Genomic DNA, 21,587 nt, shown 5'->3' with positions numbered 1-21,587 from the left:
AACATAACAAGCGCTTAACCAGACTCGTTCAGTAAGAGCCTAAACAAAATCTTTGAAATATAGCAAACTGTTACGCTGAGCAGGTGAAACTATCAATAAAGGTCTGAAATTAGTTGAGTACAACTACTTCAGACTATCGAACGGGCTATAGGGATAGAGCATTTGCGAAATACTCGTAGCAAACACACGTGCAGTTTTACAGGTTACTTGGTCAGCACGCTCAGAAAGGCTAAGGGTAATACGGGTTTAAATTGAGCTACCGCGATAAATGCATAGCTATTGCGTTTCTGTGGTTCCCAAATTCCACTAGTAAAAGAACTGATTGCTGGATTTATTCTGTACTGTAAGTTCTTTTCAAGCAAGTTAACACACTAATAGAGTGTACAAGCAAAACTGATTTACAACAATTAAACAGCAACTACAACTCCATTGTGCAGTAACAGCATCTACAAATCCATTTTGCAAGGATAAGTCTATATTGAGTAAAACACCATATTGCTAATACAATTGCTGTGCATTGGTTGATAAATACAAGAATCACCTTACTGTGGAAGCAGCCGCAGGGACCAGGATACACAGCAGCCGAGGGTGAAGCTAATTAGAGAAATGGCGCCATATGGCTGGGGAGTTATATAAATTCTGGGAGGAAGTGTGGTAGATAAGGGAGGGGCAAGGATAGGTGTTTGCAGGTACAGACCGGAAGGACAGCAATTCTATCACAAGGGGGAGGTGTTATGGATAGGTTATAGATAGATAGGTGGGATCAGGAACAGGAGGGATCAAGTGTATAAGGCAGAGGGAGGGAAGGACAGGGATAACGTAGTCAGATTAAAGTAAAGAATAGGGGAAGCAGAGATAAAGAAAAAGTGTAGTGGAGCTTGAATGAAGACAGGAGGTAGAGCCAAGGAAGGCAGAATCAGAGCGAGAAACAATCAACAATCAGTGGACTGTTTGTTGGAGAAGGTAAGTACAGGAAACAAGGGCTTATTAGGATAGAATAGTCAAGAGGACAGAAAGGGGGAGAGAAACAGTAGAGGTTACACTTGTAGAGAATGGTAAACACGTAAGAGATGTGTGGAGTCAGGAATGGAGGAGAGAGGGTGCCATTCAGTGGTCAAATGCTAAAAGTACACCTGAAATTCTCTTAGGGAAAACAGAGGGGTTTGGCTGCTGGCTTCCTGGTCAGGAGCGTGCTGATAACCAAGCAGGGACTAGAATACAATATCACAATGATAAGGGTTTAGCAGTAACACATACTTCCTTAGTCCCTTCTTATTTCAAATTCCTTTAAGGGGATGAGTCAGCAGAGCTTGGTATTTATTGCTATTTGGAGTGAGCGTCCAGGCCAGGCGAGGTCACAGGGGGTTTTCAGGGCAAGGAAGTTCCTTAGTCCCTTCTTATTTCAAATTCCCTTTAAGGGGATGAGTCAGCAGAGCTTGGTATTTATTGCTATTTGGAGTGAGCGTCCAGGCCAGGCGAGGTCACAGGGGTTTTCAGGGCAAGGAAGTTCCTTAGTCCCTTCTTATTTCAAATTCCCTTTAAGGGGATGAGTCAGCAGAGCTTGGTATTTATTGCTATTTGGAGTGAGCATCCAGGCCAGGCGCGGTCACAGGGGGTTTTCAGGGCAAGGAAGTTCCTTAGTCCCTTCTTATTTCAAATTCCCTTTAAGGGGATGAGTCAGCAGAGCTTGGTATTTATTGCTATTTGGAGTGAGCGTCCAGGCCAGGCGAGGTCACAGGGGGTTTTCAGGGCAAGGAAGTGTGGAAGCAGCCGCAGGGACCAGGATACACAGCAGCCGAGGGTGAAGCTAATTAGAGTTTTTATTCAACTTTGAACTTTATTCAAAATGATGGTAATAACAATACTAACTAATTATACAATTATATAGGTTTTTAGGGTTCTTGTACACAGACCTGAAGAAGTCTAGAAGGACGAAAGCGATCTTTGTTAACAATAGGTTATGAAAATAGAAACTGATTTTTACATGCAAAATGTATATGTATATATTTATATATAATTTTTGATCGCAAAATGAACTAAGGTTGATATATTTCCAGCCATGTAGTATATTGCCTTGTATAAAATCACAGACTTAATAATCTACTTAATAATTTGCTTAAATAAGATGTACCATTAAAGTACATTAGGGCTATATATTATTATGACAGCTACTAGGTAGGGCAGGACCAGCTTGAATGTCACACTGATGGGGGAAGGGATGTGAATTTAACATGTGTACCAATAACACTTTGTTTTACAGCACAATAAACCACTCCCATGCCTGATAAAAAGTATATATATATTTAGAAAGTTTGTGAGGAAATTATTACTCTATTTTTGTTTTACTTGGATCGTTTGTCTGTGTACTTAATAAAGGATTTTCGACTGGAAACAGACTGCCTGCCTTGCTTGGATTACTTTCGAATACTTAGTAATGCTGTAGAATTATATATTTTCTATTATTACTTTGTGACTTGACGAGTTTATGTTCGCTATTTCTACTACTGTTGTCTGATCTGATTAATATACAGTGATTAACTAGAAATATATGGACTGAAAATCTTCCACACAGAGAAGTTTCTTACACTGTTTTGTTTTTAGACCCACTACACTTTAGTGGGTTGTTTTGAGACTTCGGGGATACCACAGAGATTACTTGTTTTTAAAATATTGCTTTTAAAAACTTATTTGCTAGAGAAAAAAAAACAAGTTTTGCATTAGCATGCATTCTTGAAGGATTTGAAGTCTGAAACTCAAAAAAAAACAAGTAATCTCTGTGGCATCCCCAAAGTCTCAAACAACCCACTAAACAAGTACAGTGGGTCCAGAAACAACAGTGTAAGAAACTTCTCTGTGTGGAAGATTTTCAGTCCATATATCTCTAGTTAATCACTGTTTATTAATCAGATCAGGCAATAGTAGTAGAAGTAGGAAATTAAACTCGTCTTAAGTTAAAAAAAAAAAATATATATATATATCTATATATATATATATATATATATATATATATATATATATATATATATATATATATATATATATATATATATATATATGTGTATATATATATATATATATATATATATATATATATATATATATATATATAAAATATGAAATATTGTACAGAATTACTAAGTATTTGAAAGTAATCCAAGCAAGGCAGGCAATCTGTTTCCAGTCGAAAATCCTTTATTAAGTACACAGACAAGCGATTCAAGTAAAACAAAAATTAAAATTAACAGAGTAATAGTTTCCTCAGAAGCTTTCTTAATATTTATATATATAAATATATATACTTTTTATCAGGCAAGGGAGTGGTTTATTGTGCTGTAAAACAAAGTGATGCTCATCGTGTTTCACTGTTGCAGTCCTTACAAAATGGGTTATCCGGCTCCTGGTAGCCCACAGTCGGCCAGAATACCAAAGTCCTTGGTATATGACATTGGCTGCCTTTGGTTTAGGCCTGACGTTAGGACATCAGGCACAAAAGAAGGTAGCCGATGCCATTTCCTCAGTCTTTCTTGCCGCGGAGCCCGAAGCAGAAGCTTTTTGCACGAGTGCCGGTCGGCCAAGTACCTTCTTTTTGTATTCCGACTGCTTAGCTGAAGACTTCCTCAGATAAGTACCCCGTTGGGGACCCTCTTTTCTTGCTTTAACGAATGTCAGAGAAAGTTAATAACTGTCTTGCCTGTGGAAAACAGATTCCGCACCGTGATTTTCACTCCTATTGCATTACTTGTTAGAGCCTTGAGCACGACGTCCCTAACTATGTTCTCTGTGCTTCTTTTAACCTGCGTACCATATGCCGTAGAGCTAGGATCTTGTTCAAGCATTTTGCAGTTTGGCCTAAGTTCGACAGTATGGCATCTTCTGATCTCCCGACTTCAGATGTTCCTAAGAAGCGCAAGGATAAGGACCGTGAAAGGCTTAGGGTCAAATTAGCAGACGACGCCCCTGTTAGGTTGATTTTCAGCCCAGCGGTAGTCAGTGAGGTGCTTTCTTTGCCCCTGCAGTCCGCAGATATTCAACAGCGGAGACCTTTTCTGAGTCCTCCATACTGCAGGCTTCCTCTTTGTCTTCTGACCCTCTGCCAATCGCCGCCTCTGATGGATCTGGAGCTGCTAAGCAGGCGCCGGCTTCTGAGGCCCCTTTTCTTCACCCGGAGACCAGATCCAGACCGACAACCTTGATTCAGACTTCTGCGGTGGCTAGGCCTCCTGAGTCCCTCCGGCTTTCTAGCAGGCCATCCTGCTGAAAATCTACTTCTAAGCAGCCTCCGGCCTCCCTTCAAATGCCTCAGGCTCTGATGGTTAAAATGGCTAGTGATCTCTTGTCCCTTATCAAGGGCTCTCAGCCACCTCCTTCTAAAAGGATTAGGGAATTGTCTCCAGAAGCTTTCTCTGCCTCAGACTCTGAGGTTTCCAGCAACTCTGCTGATGAAGAGGGAAACTCTCCACTTTTTTTCTGGTTTTGAGGATTCTGATGCAGAAGACTCCATCCCTTCTGTCTCCCCTCCAGAAGATTTTTCTTTTGGAGATACTCTGAATACTCTTAGGGAGCATTTCAAATGGGAAAGTCAGGACTACCCTCAGTCTAAGGAACAGATTAGGGAATTCTTGGATTTCCCACAGCATAAGCATTTGGCTATCCCTCCGGTTTTGGAAGTTGATGATGTTTTCATGGAGAATTCTTTGACTCCTAATTCTGTTCCTCCTGCTCCCAGAAAGCCTGGCAGGTATTATAGAGTTCCTGATTCTCATCAGTTCCTTTTCAAGAATCCTACTGTTGATCCAGAAATTATTTCTCAGGGTCCTAAGGGTGTTAAAGCCATGGTTGCTAAAAATCCTGTTCATTCTGACAGGGAATCTAGGGCCTTGGATAGATGGGGTAAAAAGGTTTATACTTCTTCCACCCTGGCTATTATGTCTGTTAACTGTCTTTTTCGTTTGCTTAAGTATCAGCAGCATACTTTGGAGGCTATTAAGGCTAAAATTGCTGGTCTTCCTTCCCTGATGGAGAGCAAGGACATGCATGATTTATTGAATTCTGCCACTCTGGTCACTAAACATTCTCCACATTGTGGTTTCGACACATTGGAGGCTTCTTGCAGGGCAGCAGCTACTGGTTCTGTCATTAGAAGACATGCTTGGCTCAGGGAACAGCCCCTTTCTGAACCTGTCAAATCTAAATTACTGGATGTGCCTTTGCACAATGACAATCTTTTTGGTAGCAAAGCAGAAGAGGTGTTGAAAAAGTTGGAGGATAAGGCCAAATCTATGCAAACTGTTAAGGACTTTCTGCAAGTTCAGCCTCCTCGCTTTAGTAGACATTACCCTTCTAAGAATTGGGCTTTTCCTGACCCTAGTAAACAGAGTCGCTCTAGGCCTAGGGGTTACAGGTCTTCTAGGGGACAGACTTCCACCCCTCAAAAGGCTAAGCACTGGCAGGTTTCCTCTTCAAAATCAGGGAGTTCTAAGCAAACTTCCCAAAGCAAGCATTCCCAATGACTCCCGCCTCTGCGGGCCCAGGGTTTCCTTTGGGGGGAAGGTTAGCCATTTTTGCAAATGTCTGGTTCACCATCACGGATGACAAATGGGTGCTCAAAATAGTATCCCAAGGCTACAAGTTCTCCTTTCACACCTTCCCTGTCTGCCAAGGATACCCAGATATCCCCGTAAATCAAAGGGCAGAAGCAGAAAAACAAGTTTCTTCTTTGCTAAGCCTGGGAGCAATAGAGCCAGTTCCTGCACTACAGATAGGCCAGGGTTTCTACTCAAGACTTTTCCTGGTCCCCAAAAAAGGGGGCACCTGGCACCCTATTCTGGATTTGTCCATTCTAAATACTTTTCTGGTGATTCCCAAATTCAAAATGCTCACTCTTCAGCAGTTGCTGCCAATGCTGGCCAAGGATTCCTGGCTGGTGACTTTGGATCTCAAAGAAGCTTATCTGCACATCCCAATAAGGGAAAGCTGCAGGCAGTTCCTTCACTTCAGGGCGGGGAACAGGCACTTCCAATTCTCTACACTGCCCTTTGGGAGCAGTAGATAAGTCAGAGATTTTACCAAATGCCTGGCTCCAGTCATTGCCTTTTGCAGGCAAAGAAACATTCAAATTTACCCTTACTTGGACAATTGTCTTATTCAGGCAAACTCTCCAGAGCAACTTCTAAAGGATTTGGACTTTGTAAAGAACCTTCTCACCTCTGTGGGCTGCACCATCAATGAAAAGAAGTCAAAATTGGTTGTATTCCTGGGAGCGAGCCTGAACACAGCCGCCCAGATGGTATTCCTCCCTCAAGAGAAACAGATGAATCTTTCGAATTACTTCAGTAATTTGGCAATCATGACCCAACTCTCTGCAAGGCAATTCCTGAGATTCATGGCTTCATGTATTCTGATTATTCCATATGGCAGACTGCATATGAGGAAAATAGAATGGTACCTCAAAAACCTTTGGTGTCAACACACTCAGGATTTAGACTTGATACTTCCTCTTATTCCCTGCCTGCAGATGGAGTTCCTTTGGTGGGCAATGGCCTGTGCACAGAGCAAAGGCCTGCCTTTCTGTCCACCTCCTGCCAGCCAGACTCTCACCACAGATGCCTCAGACTATGCTTATGGAGCACATCTAGAGGGCAGATGCATTCAGGGGACTTGGAACTCTCAACAGGTTTATTTGCACATAAATCTCAAGGAATTGATGGCAGTTCAGCAGGCCTTAATGGCTTTCAAACACCTTCTCTCTCCTGGTACTCTTCTGGTCAGGACAGACAAGACCGCAATCATGTGGTACATGAACAAGCAGGGAGGGACGCACTCTTACCCACTGTGCAGACAAAGCATGATACTATGGTCCATAGCAGCTTCCATGGGCATTCATCTGATGGCTTGGTTTCTTCCAGGAAGGCTCAACACCTTGGCAGATCAGTTGAGCAGGCAGGTCCTGGATCCTCACGAGTGGCAACTAAACAAGACCATCTTCTAGCGCATCATTCAGCTTTGGGGCACTCCCCAGGTGGATCTCTTCTCATCTCCAACCAACCACCTTCTTCCAACCTCTTGCACCAGATATCATCACAACAAATCTTGGAAAGTGGATGCTCTGTCCTTCCCCTAGACACAGCTCTCGATCTATGCATTCCCCTCTCTGCCTTTTCTTCCCAGAGTGCTGTTAAAGATAAGGGACGAAAAACAAAGGGCCATCGTCATAGCTCCAGACTGGCCCAGACAAAATTGGTATCCACTACTTCGCAGTCTCTCCCAGTCTCAGCCTTGGCATCTTCCCCTGATACCAGATCGCTTGGCTCAGGAGGGGGGGGAAATTCTGCATCCTCATCTTCAGACTCTGTATTTGGCAGCTTGGCTGATCATTTAAACCTTTCCCAACAAGTGGTTGAGGTCCTTCGTGAGGCCAAGAGGCCTAGCACTAGGAAATCTTACGCAGATAAGTGGTAAAGATTCTCCATTTGGATGCAGACTAGAGGGGAAGACCCTTCTCAACCTACTCTTCCTCTTATTCTTGACTATCTGGCAATTATGGACTTTCCTTTTCTTCTTTCAAAATCCATGCTTCAGCTATTTCTGCTCATTGTTCCTTTGAGCATCCCAGTTTCTCTCATCCCTTGATGAAACAGTTCCTCGGGGGCGCTAGCAATTTAAAGCCTCCCAGAAGGGCACCTACTCCTGCTTGGGATTTCAGTTTTGTACTTGAGAAGCTTACTCTGCCTCATTTTGAACCAGCTGCCTCAGCAGACCTGAAGTTTCTCTCCTGGAAAACTGCCTTTCTTTTGGCTATTACTTCAGCTAGAAGAGTTTCTGAGCTGAAGGCCTTAATTGCAGTAGAGTCTTTTATCATCTTCCATGTGGATCGGGTTTCTCTTCGAACTAATCCCTCCTTTATGCCTAAGGTGGTTTCTAGCCTGACTCTTAATCAGTCTATCCACCTTCCTACCTTCTTTCCTAATCCTCAGAATAAAGGGGAACAGTTACTGCATTCCCTGGAGGTGCATAGACAGCTTAGATTTTACCTGGACAGGACTAAATCTTTTCGAAAGTCGGATCAGTTGTTGGTCAGTTTTGCTTCTGGAGCTCAGGGCAAAGCTATTTCTAAACAGACCATTTCTAAGCGGATTGCTCATTGTATTCACTTTTGTTACTTACAGCATGGCAAGGTTCCTCCTCAGAGTATTAGGACCTATTCTAAAAGGGCAGTCTCTACCTCAGCAGCTTTTTTAAGAGGTGTACCTACTAGGGAAGGGACATACTGGAAGCAGCTACATGGACTTATGTCCACACTTTCATTAAACATTATAATTTGCCCATGTTTTCTAAGTCCAGGGCTAGGTTTGCCACTGCAGTGTTGCAGGGCATCCTTACCAACCCCTAAACAGTGAGTGTTCCTCCTCTTTTTTGTTTTTTTTCCTGGGCTTTTGGAATCAGCCCATTTTGTAAGGACTGCAACAGTAAAACATGATGAACATAGTACAGTTGTGTACACTTACCATAAATGTAGATGTTCGAGTGTATTCACTGTTGTAGTCCTGGTTCCCCCCCTTCCATCCCCCTTTTTTCCTAGGGCACAGACTGGATTTTCATTTCCTGCTCTAACCTTTTTTTTGGAGGCTAATGACAGTTAAGGCAAGAAAAACTGATGAAATGGTGTTAGCTGCCTTCTTTTTTACCTGACGTCAGGCCTAAACCGACGGCAGCCACTGTCATATACCAAGGACTTTGATATTCTGGCCGACTGTGGGCTACCGGGAGCCGGATAACCCATTTTGTAAGGACTGCAGCAGTGAATACACTTGAACATCTACATTTATGGTAAGTGTTCACAACTGTACTTTACTGGTACACATGTTAAATTCAAATCCCTTCCCCCATCAGTGTGACATTCGAGCTGGTCCTGCCCTACTTAGTAGCTGTCATAATAATATAACCCTTATGTACTTTAAATAAAATTTATAATGATGTGGTAACTCTTATTTAACCAGATTATTAAGTCTGTGATTTTATCCAAGACAATATACTACATGGCTGGAAATATATCAACCTTAGTCCATTTGGCAATCAAAAATATACATAAATATATACATATACACATTGCATGTAAAAAATCAATTGTAAAAATCATTTTATTTTCATAACCTATTGTTAACAAAGATCGCTTTCATCCTTCTAGACTTCTTCAGGTCTGTGTACAAGAGCCCTAACAACTATCTATAAAAATATTATTGTATAATTAGTAAGTATTGTCATTACACATAATTTTGAATAAAGTGGAAAAAAGAGAACAAGAAAAAAAAATAAGAAAAAATGTACGATGATGAAACAAAATATACACAAATTAAAACTGATTTAACGTGGTATTTAAAACCAACTGGTAGAATAAAATAAAATAAAATTAGTCATGTAAACAATGTGGCAATTTTCTAAGTTTCAGTACACTTTTAATTGAACAGTAGTAGTTTAGTCCAGGCTTCCTAAAAGAGTTCAGCTTTAATTGTCGCATGGCTTCACTATTACTCTGTTAATTTTGTTTTACTTGGATCGCTTGCCTGTGTACTTAATAAAGGATTTTCGACTGGAAACAGACTACCTGCCATACTTAGTAATTCTGTACAATATTTCATATTATATATATATATATATATATATATATATATATATATATATATATATATATATATATTTTTTAAGACAAGTTTAAGTTTGCTACTTCTACTACTATCACCCGATCTGATTAATATACAGTGATTAACTAGAGGTATATGGACTGAAAATCTTCCACACCGAGGAGTCTGAAACTCAAATGTCTGTCATTTAGTGACTTCAGTCCTTAGTCTTCATGAGGGGCAAACCAAAAATATGAGGGAAAAATCTGTATTATCTGATATTGTTAAAACTCGTTCATTCCTTACATATGGGTATTGGTTCCGACCTCAGAACCGAGCCGGCCATTTTCCAAGCTCGCGTCAGCTTCAAACTCTTGAGCTAAACTCTTACCCACAATCCCCCCTTCTCCCTGTTACTTCAGATTTCATTTGCCGCAGTGCCATTTGGTCGTGTCAAGCTGCTTCTCTTGAGCTAAGTACAGTTGTTTGTTGTTTAATAACCATTTATATTACTTTTCTGTCAGAAAAGTTTCTATTTCATTGTCTCTTACCCTATTGCATCTAACAATCATACTTTCTTCAGGTCACCAGTGCTTTCGGTGCCTAGACCTTCAGCACCGAGGCCTTCAGCTCCATTAGTGATCCCGGCTCCGTCTTCTCCTGCAGCCTTTACTATATTGGCACCGAGGGGCTCCTCGGTTCAGACTATTACCACTGTATCGGCACCAACCGTTCAGTCGGTGCAGACCTTGACCACGTCGGCTCCGAGATCTTCCTCGGAACCGACGCCTTTATTGTTGACTCCAGTTTTGTCGGTTCCATCTTCGGTACTGACAACCACTTCTGCACCGATCCCTGTGTCGGTGCACACCATGACTTCGGCACCGATGACTTCTTTGGTGCAGACACCTGTAGTCCAGTCTCTCTCGGCACCGTTGTTCTCGGTGCAGACTGGTGAGATGGGCACCTTGTTTGCCTCTTCTGTGGACAGGTCTGTTTCTCCCTCAGTCTCCTTGAGGTTCACTAGAAACCTTTCTGAACATGATGTGTTGCGTCTTGTGGATCAGGTACTCTTGGCCAGAGGTATCCCATCCCCCAGGAACTATCCTTCCTTGGGACGTGATCACCCGTCTCCAAAGACCCCTTCTTATTCTCCTCCTTCATTGCCTTTGAAGTCCATGGATATAGCACAGTCTTCCCCTTCTGCAGTTCCCTTTATGTATCTCACTAAGGAAGCGCAGTTGTCTTCGTGGCAGGAAAGTTTTGCTATGACCCAGGATGTCAGTTGTGACATGCATACTTTGCTGCTCCATAGCCATCCAGGGACTTCGGGTCGGCAGGCTGAGCCACTTAGGGGAGGGGTGAACTCTGTCCTAGACATTCACTCCTCTTTAGGCGGACCAGCCTTCCAACTGATGAAGAAGGCTTTCGCTGCTGCTGGCGATACTGGACTGTCTATCCCTCCGCCCTCCTCTGGTACACTGGTCGCACAAGTTGCACCAAGCGGACACCGGGTGCAAGGGCCTCAGGACATATTCCCACAGGAAACCCCTTTTCCGCTGTCTTCCCCAGCTTCTCCCGCTGAGGAAGTCCACTGGAAATGTTTGTGTAAGAGGAAGCACATGGACTCCGCAGAGGAGTCCCTCACTGAAGACACAGATTTTGATGAGGGGGAAGGATCCCCTTAGTCACCCTCTGAGGTATCCTTTGGTGATATCCTCGAAATCCTGAAACAGAGAGGTGACTGGCAGTCCTCTAATCCGACCTCTGAAGAATCTGTGTTCCTGCAGGCCTTTCGTGCCTGGCCCCCTACTTCCTCGGTTACTCCACCTGCCGATGAACTTGTCCAGCTTATCATGCAGCATGCTTGGAAGGCTCCTGACACCGTTGAAGCTAATCCCTGGAGGCCAGATAAGATTTTGTCCCCTCCTGCTATGGATACCCATTGGTCAAAAGGTCTTCCTGTGGATGCTTTGGTGGTGGCGGCCACAACTAAAAAGGATCTGGCAGAAGAAGAAAGCCAGACTGTCCATCCGCATAACAATGAGTCCCAGGCCCTGGACAGGATAGGGAAGCACACCTTTGCATCAGTGACCTTTACTATCAGGTCCCTGAATTATATGGCACACTTTACCAGGCTTCAAAGGGATCTGATTTCTGAGCTCTCTGAAACCTTGGCTGATGCCGTGTCTGATGAGGTCCGCAAGAAAGTGGCCTCTCAGCTGGCCACCATTGAGTCAATATCTAACTCCTCTATGCGACTGATATCTCACTCATCAGAAGGAGCAGCTAGAGCAGTGGGTTCAGCTGTGGTCTTGAGATGACACTCCTGGATGCGCTTGTGCAATTTCGCGGAACCCTTTAAGGCTTCCTTTCTTAATGCTCCCATTGAGGCCTCCTCGTTGTTTGGACCCAAAGTTAAAAGCACACTGGCCAGATGTGAACAAGACGGTAAGACCCTTTCTGCCATAGGTGTCCGTTATTCTTCCCCTCAACGTGCTTTCTCCCGAAACCAAAAGAGTGGGAAGATATAGTTCAAGAAATCTCAGGGTCCTTTCTGTGACACACAGGCCGAGTTCTCCCCTAGAGGCAGAAGGGGAAACTCACAGGGAAGACGCTCCTTTTGGGGCAGAGGGGGTCTGTGTAACCAGGGTTCCAGAGATTCATTCCCTGGCCAATCCTACCAGTGCTCCTGAACAGCAGCCCAACGCCTTTCCTCTGGAGGTGGTTGGGGGGCGTTTCTCCTTGTACCCTTCTGCCTGGCTAACCATCACTACCGATTCTTGGGTACAAAGGATTATAACCAGAGGTTATCATATCCCCTTCGATCTTTGTCCTGTCCCTTCAAAAAACCTTCTCGACGTTCCACCCAGTCAAAGGGAAGAAGCAGCATTAGAGATAGAAAAGCTGCTAAGAAAGAGAGTCATCCAAATAGTCCCTCCAGACCAGATAGGATCTGGATTCTACTCAAGACTATTTTTGGTGCCAAAGAAAACCGGGGACTGGAGACCAATTTTGGATCTCAGTGTACTGAACAAGTTTGTGAGAATACAAAAATTCCAGATGGTCACAATACAGTCTATCCTCCCGCTTTTGGAAATAGACGATTGGATGTGCTCGATAGATCTTCAAGATGCATACTACCACATAAAAGTGGACAGGCCATCAAGAAGATTTCAGCACTTCCGTGCGGGAGCCAGTCACTACCAGGTCAGAGTACTGCCCTTCGGACTCTCTACAGCCCCCAGAGTGTTCACAAAATGCATGGCAGTCATCACAGCTCACTTGCGCCCACAAGGATTCCAGGTGTTTCCATACCTAGACGACTGGCTCATCTCCGCCCCCACCAGACATCTATTGGAAGAAGCCTTGGCATACTCTCTCCTCGCCGCACAAAGGCTATGTATAACCATAAACTGGCAAAAATCCAATCTCACCCCATCTCAGTCCACAGAATTCATAGGGGTCATCCTGGATACAAAGACTTGCAGACTATCCATTCCAGAGCATAGAATTCTAAGGATAAAGCAACAACTGATCCCAATCCTTTCAAGGGAGAAATCCACAGCTCACTCTGTCCTACAGCTGTTGGGTTCCATGGCAGCCTCCTTCACCATTGTCCCCCTGGCCAGGTTTCACATGAAGCTTCTACAATGGCTACTGCTCACCCAATGGTATCCTTTCCAATATCCTCTTTCAGCCAAGATTCAAGTAACTCACAGGAGCAAACAGGATTCAAATTGGTGGATGACCCACAACCCGTCACAATGGTCTCGCCCCTTCTCCCCCCAGCAGCCCAAGGCTACAGTGACCATGGACGCTTCCCTTATGGGGTGGGGGGGCTATGTCAGGGACAGACAGTCCAAGGCACTTGGTCCGAATTGGAGGCCCAACTGCATATAAATGTTCTAGAGCTGACGGAGGTGCTTCTGGCATTGCAAGCATTCCGTCCCCTGCTGCCATCTGGGATGATTGCAATACAATCAGACAACATGGCGGTGGGCTGGTACATCAACAAACAGGATGGAACCAAATCTTATCCCCTTTGTCGAGACGCCATGAGGATATGGCAATGGGCGATGATTACCATCCGTTTTCTTCTAGCAGCGCACATTCCCAGAAGTTCCAACGTGATAGCAGACAGACTCAGCAGGTGCATTCTACAACCACACGAGTGGTCCCTGAATCCCTTGATAGCAGCGGAGATCTTCCACCGCTGGGTCCGTCCTTGCTGCGAGCAGCATCTACTTCGCCCTGATTCCCCCTCCGGGACAGTCACCCAGGGATGCTCAGGTCCACGATTGGCCCTCGGGTCTTCTTTATGCATTCCCACCTCTCCCCTTCATTCCCTAGTTTCTGAAGAAAGCCCGTCAGTTGAAGAGCAAGGTTATCCTCATAGCAACATATTGGCCTTGTCAGATTTGGTTCCCCTTCCTTTGGCCTCACCTGCTAGATCAACCATGGATTCTCCATCCAACCCCAGGGTTGATCTCACATCCACAGAACCTGATTCATCCCAGCTTGGACAGCCTGAAGCTCACAGCTTGGCTTCTCCAATTCCCTTGATTGCTAGGCAGAATGATCTTTCTTTACCAGTACGGGACATTCTTATTGCATCTCATAAGTCTTCCACTAGGATTACTAATGTGAGCAAGTGGAAAAGATTTACCTGTTGGCTGAACGAAAAACAAGTAGATCCCTTCTCAGCACCGGTGTCGATAATACTAGAGTATCTGGCTGACCTATTTCAATCTGGTCTATCAGCCTCTACCATTAGAGTTCATTTGGCTGCAATATCTAATTTCCATGAGGGTGTCCAAGACTCCTCTCTTATGTCACACAAATTATGCACGACCTTCATAAAAGGTGTGAATCATCTGAAGTCCCCTTTTAGAGAACCTATTCAACCATGGGACCTGTCATTAGTTCTACAAGCTCTGATAATGCCACCTTTCGAACTAGCTTCTTCTTGCGACCTCAAATACTTGTCATGGAAAACCTTGTTTTTGGTCGCCATTACTTCTGCCAGATGTATCTCTGAGCTTCAAGCCTTATGCATCAAGAGTCCATACTTGATTTTTCATAGAGATAGAGTGTCTTTGAGAACTAATCCTTCATTTCTGCCAAAAGTGATCTCTGAAATGTCCATTAATCAAACCATTTAATTGCCAGTTTTCTTCCCCAGTCATTCAAACAAAGGAGAGTATTGCCTACATACCCTAGATATTCACAGGCAAATTTGTTTCTACTTGAACAGGACTAAGGCTTCTCATAAATCAGACCAGTTATTTTTGGCATATTCTGGACCTAGATTAGGATGAGCTGTTGCTAAGGTCACATTGGCTAGATGGTTGAAAGACCTTGTGACCTTCATTTATACACAACATAATATTCCATTGCCTACTACTATAAAGGCTCATTCGACAAGGTCGGTGGCAACTTCTGCTGCCTTCCAGGCCAGAGCTTCTTTACATGACATCTGTGCACTGCAACTTGGTCTCCGCCTCATACCTTCATCAATCATTACAAATTGGATTTGGCCTCCAAGGGAAGAGCGTCTTTTGGTTCTATGTTGCTCAGGAATGTCCTTCCATGACAGCCTCCCAGGAATAGAGATAGCTGGGGACTCTGTCCCATATGTAAGGAGTGAACAAGGATTAACAATATCAGATAAAGAAGTTATGTCTTACCATAATGTTCCATCTGTATTGTTGATCCTCGTTCAGTCATTACAACCCTCCCTCCTTCCCCCCTCCTGCGGCTTCTAGTGGATCTCACCATCCGGTTCTGTTAGGTCATTTGACCAGAGGTAGCCTCTACCATCTTTTGACTTGCAAACTCAATCTGAGGTAACAGGGAGAGAGGAATTCTGGGTAAGAGTTTAGCTCAAGAGTTTGTAGCTGACGCGAGCTTGGAAGATGGTCGGCTCAGTTCCGAGGTCGGAACCGATACCCATACGTAATGACTGAACGAGGATCAACTATACAGATGGAATGTTATGGTAAGACATAACTTCTTTTTATGGCTCCTCTCCATCCTTCCCTTATACATTTAGGTGTATTTTACAACTACCATTGTTGCTAGTACTTATTTCTCTTTCCTTTTCCTTAAAAAAAAGTAGATGTGAGAGTGTTCAATCTCGCCGTTTGTTCTTACACACGGGTTCGGAGCCGATCCTCGGCTCCGAGTCGGCCACATAGCAAAGCTCTGCATCTAAGAGAAGCTCGAGACCAGGCTATATCCCACAATCCTCCCTGCCATTACTCAGATCTAGTTTGCCGCTGCAACAGGTCACATCGCTACAGAGAGCTCGGACCAGAGATTTAGTTGTTAGACAGATAAGATAGTCTTTTTTCTTCTTTTTCTTCTTTCAAAAGTTATTGTTCTCCTATAGTTTTTTGTGGATATTTTATATTTCTGTACTATAGTGTGTTTGTGTGTATATTATAGTTAGTTTTTTTTATAGGTTTCCCTTTGGGGCCTACCCTTACTTAACAGTAAATTCTTTTAAACTTAAACTGTTAAACTTTAAATACCTCTCTTTAAGTTATGTCTGAAAAAGCCAAGTCTGGTTTCAAAAGGTGTCAGTGTGGACAGAAAATGTCCATCACTGACAACCACACTTCCTGCGTCTACTGTCTTGGCCCTCTCCACTTGCAAGAGGATTGCTCTATTTGCCATTCCTTCAGTGGGAGGGTCATGACAGATAGACGCAGGAAACTTATTGATAGGGGGCTTCTTAAGCCTGCCTTCCAAGAGGCCTTGGACAAGTCTGACCAGGCTTCTAAGTCTTCGAAGGGGTCGAAGATGTCGGAGCCCATGTCATCGGCTCCGAGTACATCTTCTAGAGTTCGTTCGCCGGTTCCACAGACTTCGGGGCTGAGCGTTGAACGTTTGTCTCTCACTGAGCCCCAGGTCTTGGAACCGGTGTCGGAACTACCGCCACCGTCTATTCTTCGGTCGGTGCCATCTTCGGCCCCTTCGACCCGATCTTCCAGACCATTATCTGATACTGATGTGGATCGTGTTGTGCAGAAACTTATGGAGAACACGACCCTTTCCAAATTGATTGCAGTTTCCTCCCAGTTGGTGTCGAAACTAGAAGGCCTTCCTTTATCTCCAACAGGTCCTCCTTCGAGACCCATCCAGTCTTCGGAGCCGGAAGAGGATGAGCCGATGATAGTGGAGCCCTTGGTGCCGAAACCGTCCATTGCACGATCGACACCATTTACCTCGACTCCATCGGAACCGATAGGTGAGTCGCGGAGTCGACGATCTCTCCTTGGTTCTGGGACCGAGAATCGTACCGACCTTTCGGTTCCAACTCTCCCTCTCGGGGCCTCGGCGCAGATCGGCTCGGCTCCGTCCTCAGGGTCGAGACCCATGGGCCCCGTGTCTTGGATTCTTCCATGTTCTTCGGAACCGGGGGAGTCCTCGACCCGAGGTTCAGGGGTTTTTGACCTTATGAGGAAGGTTTTGTCTACACAGACAACCACTACATCGGACGCGTCTTCTCCCTCCCTTAAGGAGCCGCTCTCTGTTTCTGTTCCCACGACACATCCAAAGCGTGGAGCACCATTGTCTCAGCCATCCCTAGAGGATGTCCCCTGTTCCTCGGAGGCCTCACCGGAATCCCCCTCCGATGAGGTCCTGAGGAAAAGATTGTGCAAGAGGAGGCACTTAGACTCCCCACAGGAATCTCTAACTTCTGACACTGACTTGGATGAGTCAGAGGGGTCCCCAAAATCCCCCTCTGAGGATGTCTCATTTGTGGACATCTTGGAGATATTAAAACAGAGGGGTGATTGGCAGTCCCTAGCCCCCACTGAGGACGAGTCGGTGTTGCTGAAGGCATTTGCTGCTCAACCTTCTACCTCCTGGGTTACTCCGCCCTTCGATGAGTTAATGGATTTGATTGCTCGAAGGGCGTGGGAGACACCGGACACAGTGGAACCGGTCCCTCGAAAGCCAAGTAAATTTATTACTGCTCCCCAGGACAAGACCTATCTCACAAAAGGAGTCCCCGTTGATGCTATGGTGGTGGCCGCAGCCACTAAAAAGGAGATGTCGGAGTCTTCCTCTTCTGTTCATCCTCCTAATAAGGATTCTAGGACTATGGACAGATACGGGAAGCGCATTTTTAGTTCAGTGACTTTTTCCATGCGTTCGCTAAACTATTTGACACATTTTACACGACTACAGAGGGATCTCATCAAGGAGCTGAGAGATACCCTCCAGGGTAACACAGATGCTGTTGTTTCAGATAAGGTGACAGCACAACTTAACACCCTTACCTCCGTAGTGAACTTGTCCATGAGGCTCATCTCGTATGCGGCTGAAGGGTCGAGTAGGGCCGCAGCTTCAGCGATTGCTCTACGAAGACAATCCTGGATGCGGCTGTGCTCTTTTGCGGAAGCCTTCAAGTCTTCTTTCGCCAACGCCCCCTTTGATGGTGCCACTCTTTTTGGGCCCAAAGTGAAAGAGACATTAACTCGTTGTGAGCAGGAAGGAAAGACTCTGCTGTCGGACTCCGTTTTTCCGTTCCATCCAGACCGTACCCCAAAGGGCAACGAGGCAGAAAAATGTGGTTCCGTAGAACTCAGGGATCTTTCCAGGCCACACAGAGTGAACCCCCCCCAGAGGCAGAGGGGGGGGCAGACATGGAAGACGCCGCCCCGGCGGCAGAGGGGGTCCGCAGAACCAAGGCGACAGGGATACTATCCCTGTTAAGCCTTTCCAGCACTCCTGAATGGGGGCCCGACTGTCCTGCTCTGGATGCAGTCGGGGGTCGCTTGGCTTTATACCCACAGGCCTGGCAAACTCTCACCTCAGACTCCTGGGTAAAAAGCATTGTAACCAGAGGATACAAAATACCCCTTATGTCAACTCCACCTCAACAAAGAAGGTCTCCAGATGTGCCACCCCGTCTGCGAGGCCAAGCAGCAATAGAAATTTCAAAGCTGCTGTCATTCAGCCAGTCCCGGCGGACCAAAAAGGATCCAGAACTTACTCAAGGTTCTTTTTAATTCCGAAAAAGACAGGGGACTGGAGACCCATTTTGGATCTCAGCAATCTCAATACCTTCTTGAAGAAGGAAAAGTTCCGGATCGTCACGCTCCAATCGATCCTTCCATTTTTACAGAAGGACGACTGGATGTGCTCGATAGATCTCAAGGACGCGTACTACCACATCAAGATGGCCAGAACATCCAGAGATCACTTGCGCTTCCGGCTGGGAGTCAGTCATTTTCAATTTCGAGCACTGCCCTTTGGGCTCACCTCAGCCCCCAGGGTATTCACCAAATGCATGGCAGTGGTAGCGTCTCACTTGAGATGTCTAGGATTCCGGGTGTTTCCCTATCTGGACGACTGGCTCCTCACCGCCACCACCGAGCATCTCCTCATACAAGCAAGAAACTATACAGTCAACCTTTGTTCCCACCTAGGGATTTCCATAAACTTCAAAAAATCTGTCTTACTGCCCTCACAGCATATTTCATTTATCGGAGCGGACCTAGATACGCGTTTAACATTGGTAAAGCTTCCTCAAGTAAGGGCTTCATCCCTCAAGGAACAGGTTCTTCTTCTGCTGCAATGCAAGAAAGCCCCGGCCAAATTGGTGTTCAAAGTTTTGGGACTCATGGCAGCGTCCCTGATTGCGGTTCCCATGGGAAGGTTGCACATGAGGCTCCTCCAATGGCTGCTGTTCACGCAGTGGTCATTCCAACAGTTACCCCTAAAGTACGAGATCCTGATAACAGATTCTTGCAAGCGAGACCTCTCATGGTGGGTGTCCAGCCAGGATCTCACTATGGGTCGTCCATTTGTTCTACCAAATCCGACAGCCACTATAACCACGGACGCTTCCCTGATAGAGTGGGGGGGACTTTTTCAGGGAAGAACAGTCCAATGGGATTGGTCCAACATCGAGTACAACCTGCACATAAATGTTCTGGAAATGAGGGCGGTGTTCTTGGCGTTGCAACACTTTCAAACCCTCCTACCTCTAGGGACAGTAGCAGTTCAGACAGACAACATGTCTGTAGTCTGGTACATAAACAAACAAGGGGGAATCAGATCTTGCCCATTATGCAGAGAGGCCATGAGAATTTGGCAATGGGCAGAGTCCACGGGTCGCTTTCTGATAGCAACGCACATCCCGGGGTCATCCAACGTCATTGCGGACAGGTTGAGCAGAGCCATCCTGTTACCTCACGAGTGGTCCCTCAAACTACAAGTGGCGGAAAGAATTTTCCACAAATGGGGCCAGCCTTGCTGCGATCTATTCGCCTCCCCGATGAATACCAAATGCAGAAGCTATTTTGCCCTTCTACCCCCTCCAGGGAATGTCCCCAGGGACGCACTGATACACGATTGGCCCCCGGGTCTCCTATATGCATTCCCACCTATCCCCTTGATTCCCAGATTTCTCTAGAAATCCATGAATCTGGAAAGGACAATTATACTCATAGCCCCATTCTGGCATCGACAGATATGGTTCCCCTTTCTTCGAGCCCATCAAACAGAGGAACCTTGGATCCTGGACCCAGTACCAGATCTACTGACACATTCGTCAGGAGTTCCTCACCCGTCTCTTCTATCCCTCAAACTAGCAGCTTGGCTGCTCCACTTCCCCGCCTAGCCAGGTCTGATCTACTTTCTCCGGCAGTGCAGCGCATTTTGGTTGCCTCTCATAAGGCTTCCACCACAAAACTCTACAACAATAAATGGAAATGCTTTGTGTACTGAGCATCTAGTCAACACTTGGACCCCCTGGTTGCTCCTTTACATAAAGTTCTAGAATTTCTTTCCATCCTTTTCCATGAAGGGGCCTCTACTTCCACATTAAGAGTGCAGTTGGCTGCCATATCCAACTTCCATGTTGGTGAGGACGGTTCTTCTATTATGTCCCACAGGCTTTGTAAAGCTTTTATGAAAGGTTCCTTCCATCTTCGACCTCCCGTCAGAGACCCTTTATTCCCATGGAATTTAAATTTGTTGTTGTCACAACTAATGTTACCACCTTTCGAACCAGCCTCTTCTTGCCCCCTGAAGTTTCTGTCGTGGAAGACTCTTTTTCTTGTAGCAGTTACTTCAGCTCGGAGAGTGTCAGAGCTGCAAGCACTGTCAATTAAACCGCCTTACTTAATTTTTCACCCAGATAGTTTCCTTACGAACAAATCCGTCCTTCCTTCCTAAGGTATGTTCTGTCATAAATATTAATCAGTCCATTGAACTCCCTACTTTCTTCAAGAGCCATACCAGCAAGTTGGAATATATGTTGCACAAGTTAGATGTCCACAGACAACTCAGATTTTATTTAGACAGGACTAAAGACTACAGAAAAACAGATCAACTTTTTGTTGCATTTGCAGACAATAAAAAGGGCATGGCAGTTACAAAACGTACGCTTTCTAAATGGCTTACTGATTGTATAGCCTTTGTGTATTCTAAGTCAAATCAGGCCTTACCCACCAAACCAAAAGGCCATTCTACTAGGTCCGTCTCCACTTCCTTAGCTCAAGCAGCTCGCCTGCCTTTGGACACAATTTGTGCAGCAGCCACGTGGTCTAAACCACATACTTTCATCACTCATTATAGGGTTGACAAAGCCTCCAAAGACAGGACATCCTTTGGTTCCACTGTGCTCAGGAGCGTTCTTCCATGAGTCACTCAGGGTGACGGAGCTAGGGACGCTACCCGTGTGTAAGAGCAAACGGCGAGATTGAACACTCTCACATAAAGAAGTTATATTCTTACCATAACGTTCCATGTGAAGTGTTCATCTCGCCTTTGTTCTTACATTCCCCCCCTTCCCTCCCTCACGTGTTTGGAAGAACGAGTAGGACTAGAGTCTGGTCCACATGCCTTTACCTCTTCCGGGTATGTTTCGTTACCCTTAGTTGATTTGTCAGTGAGATGGTGTCTCTAAATTTCTTCTTTTGTGGCAGTATGTAGCCTTAGCGCCTC

At 45.2% G+C, this 21,587-nt stretch overlaps 1 protein-coding gene across 1 annotated transcript in view; it reads left to right on the top strand.

The window, feature by feature from the left end:
- LOC122800254 (HORMA domain-containing protein 1-like) overlaps nt 1-21,587 on the top strand; it is a 2,017,447-nt gene that overhangs the window by 1,129,719 nt on the left and 866,141 nt on the right. The gene's annotated exons all lie outside the window — the stretch shown is intronic.

This window comes from Protopterus annectens, chromosome 4.part0 (assembly GCF_019279795.1).
Source record: "Protopterus annectens isolate FY-2018-M chromosome 4.part0, PAN1.0, whole genome shotgun sequence".
Taxonomy (NCBI): domain Eukaryota; kingdom Metazoa; phylum Chordata; order Ceratodontiformes; family Protopteridae; genus Protopterus; species Protopterus annectens.
Note: the sequence above shows the minus strand (reverse complement) of the source record. Positions and strands in the feature narration are given on the sequence as shown.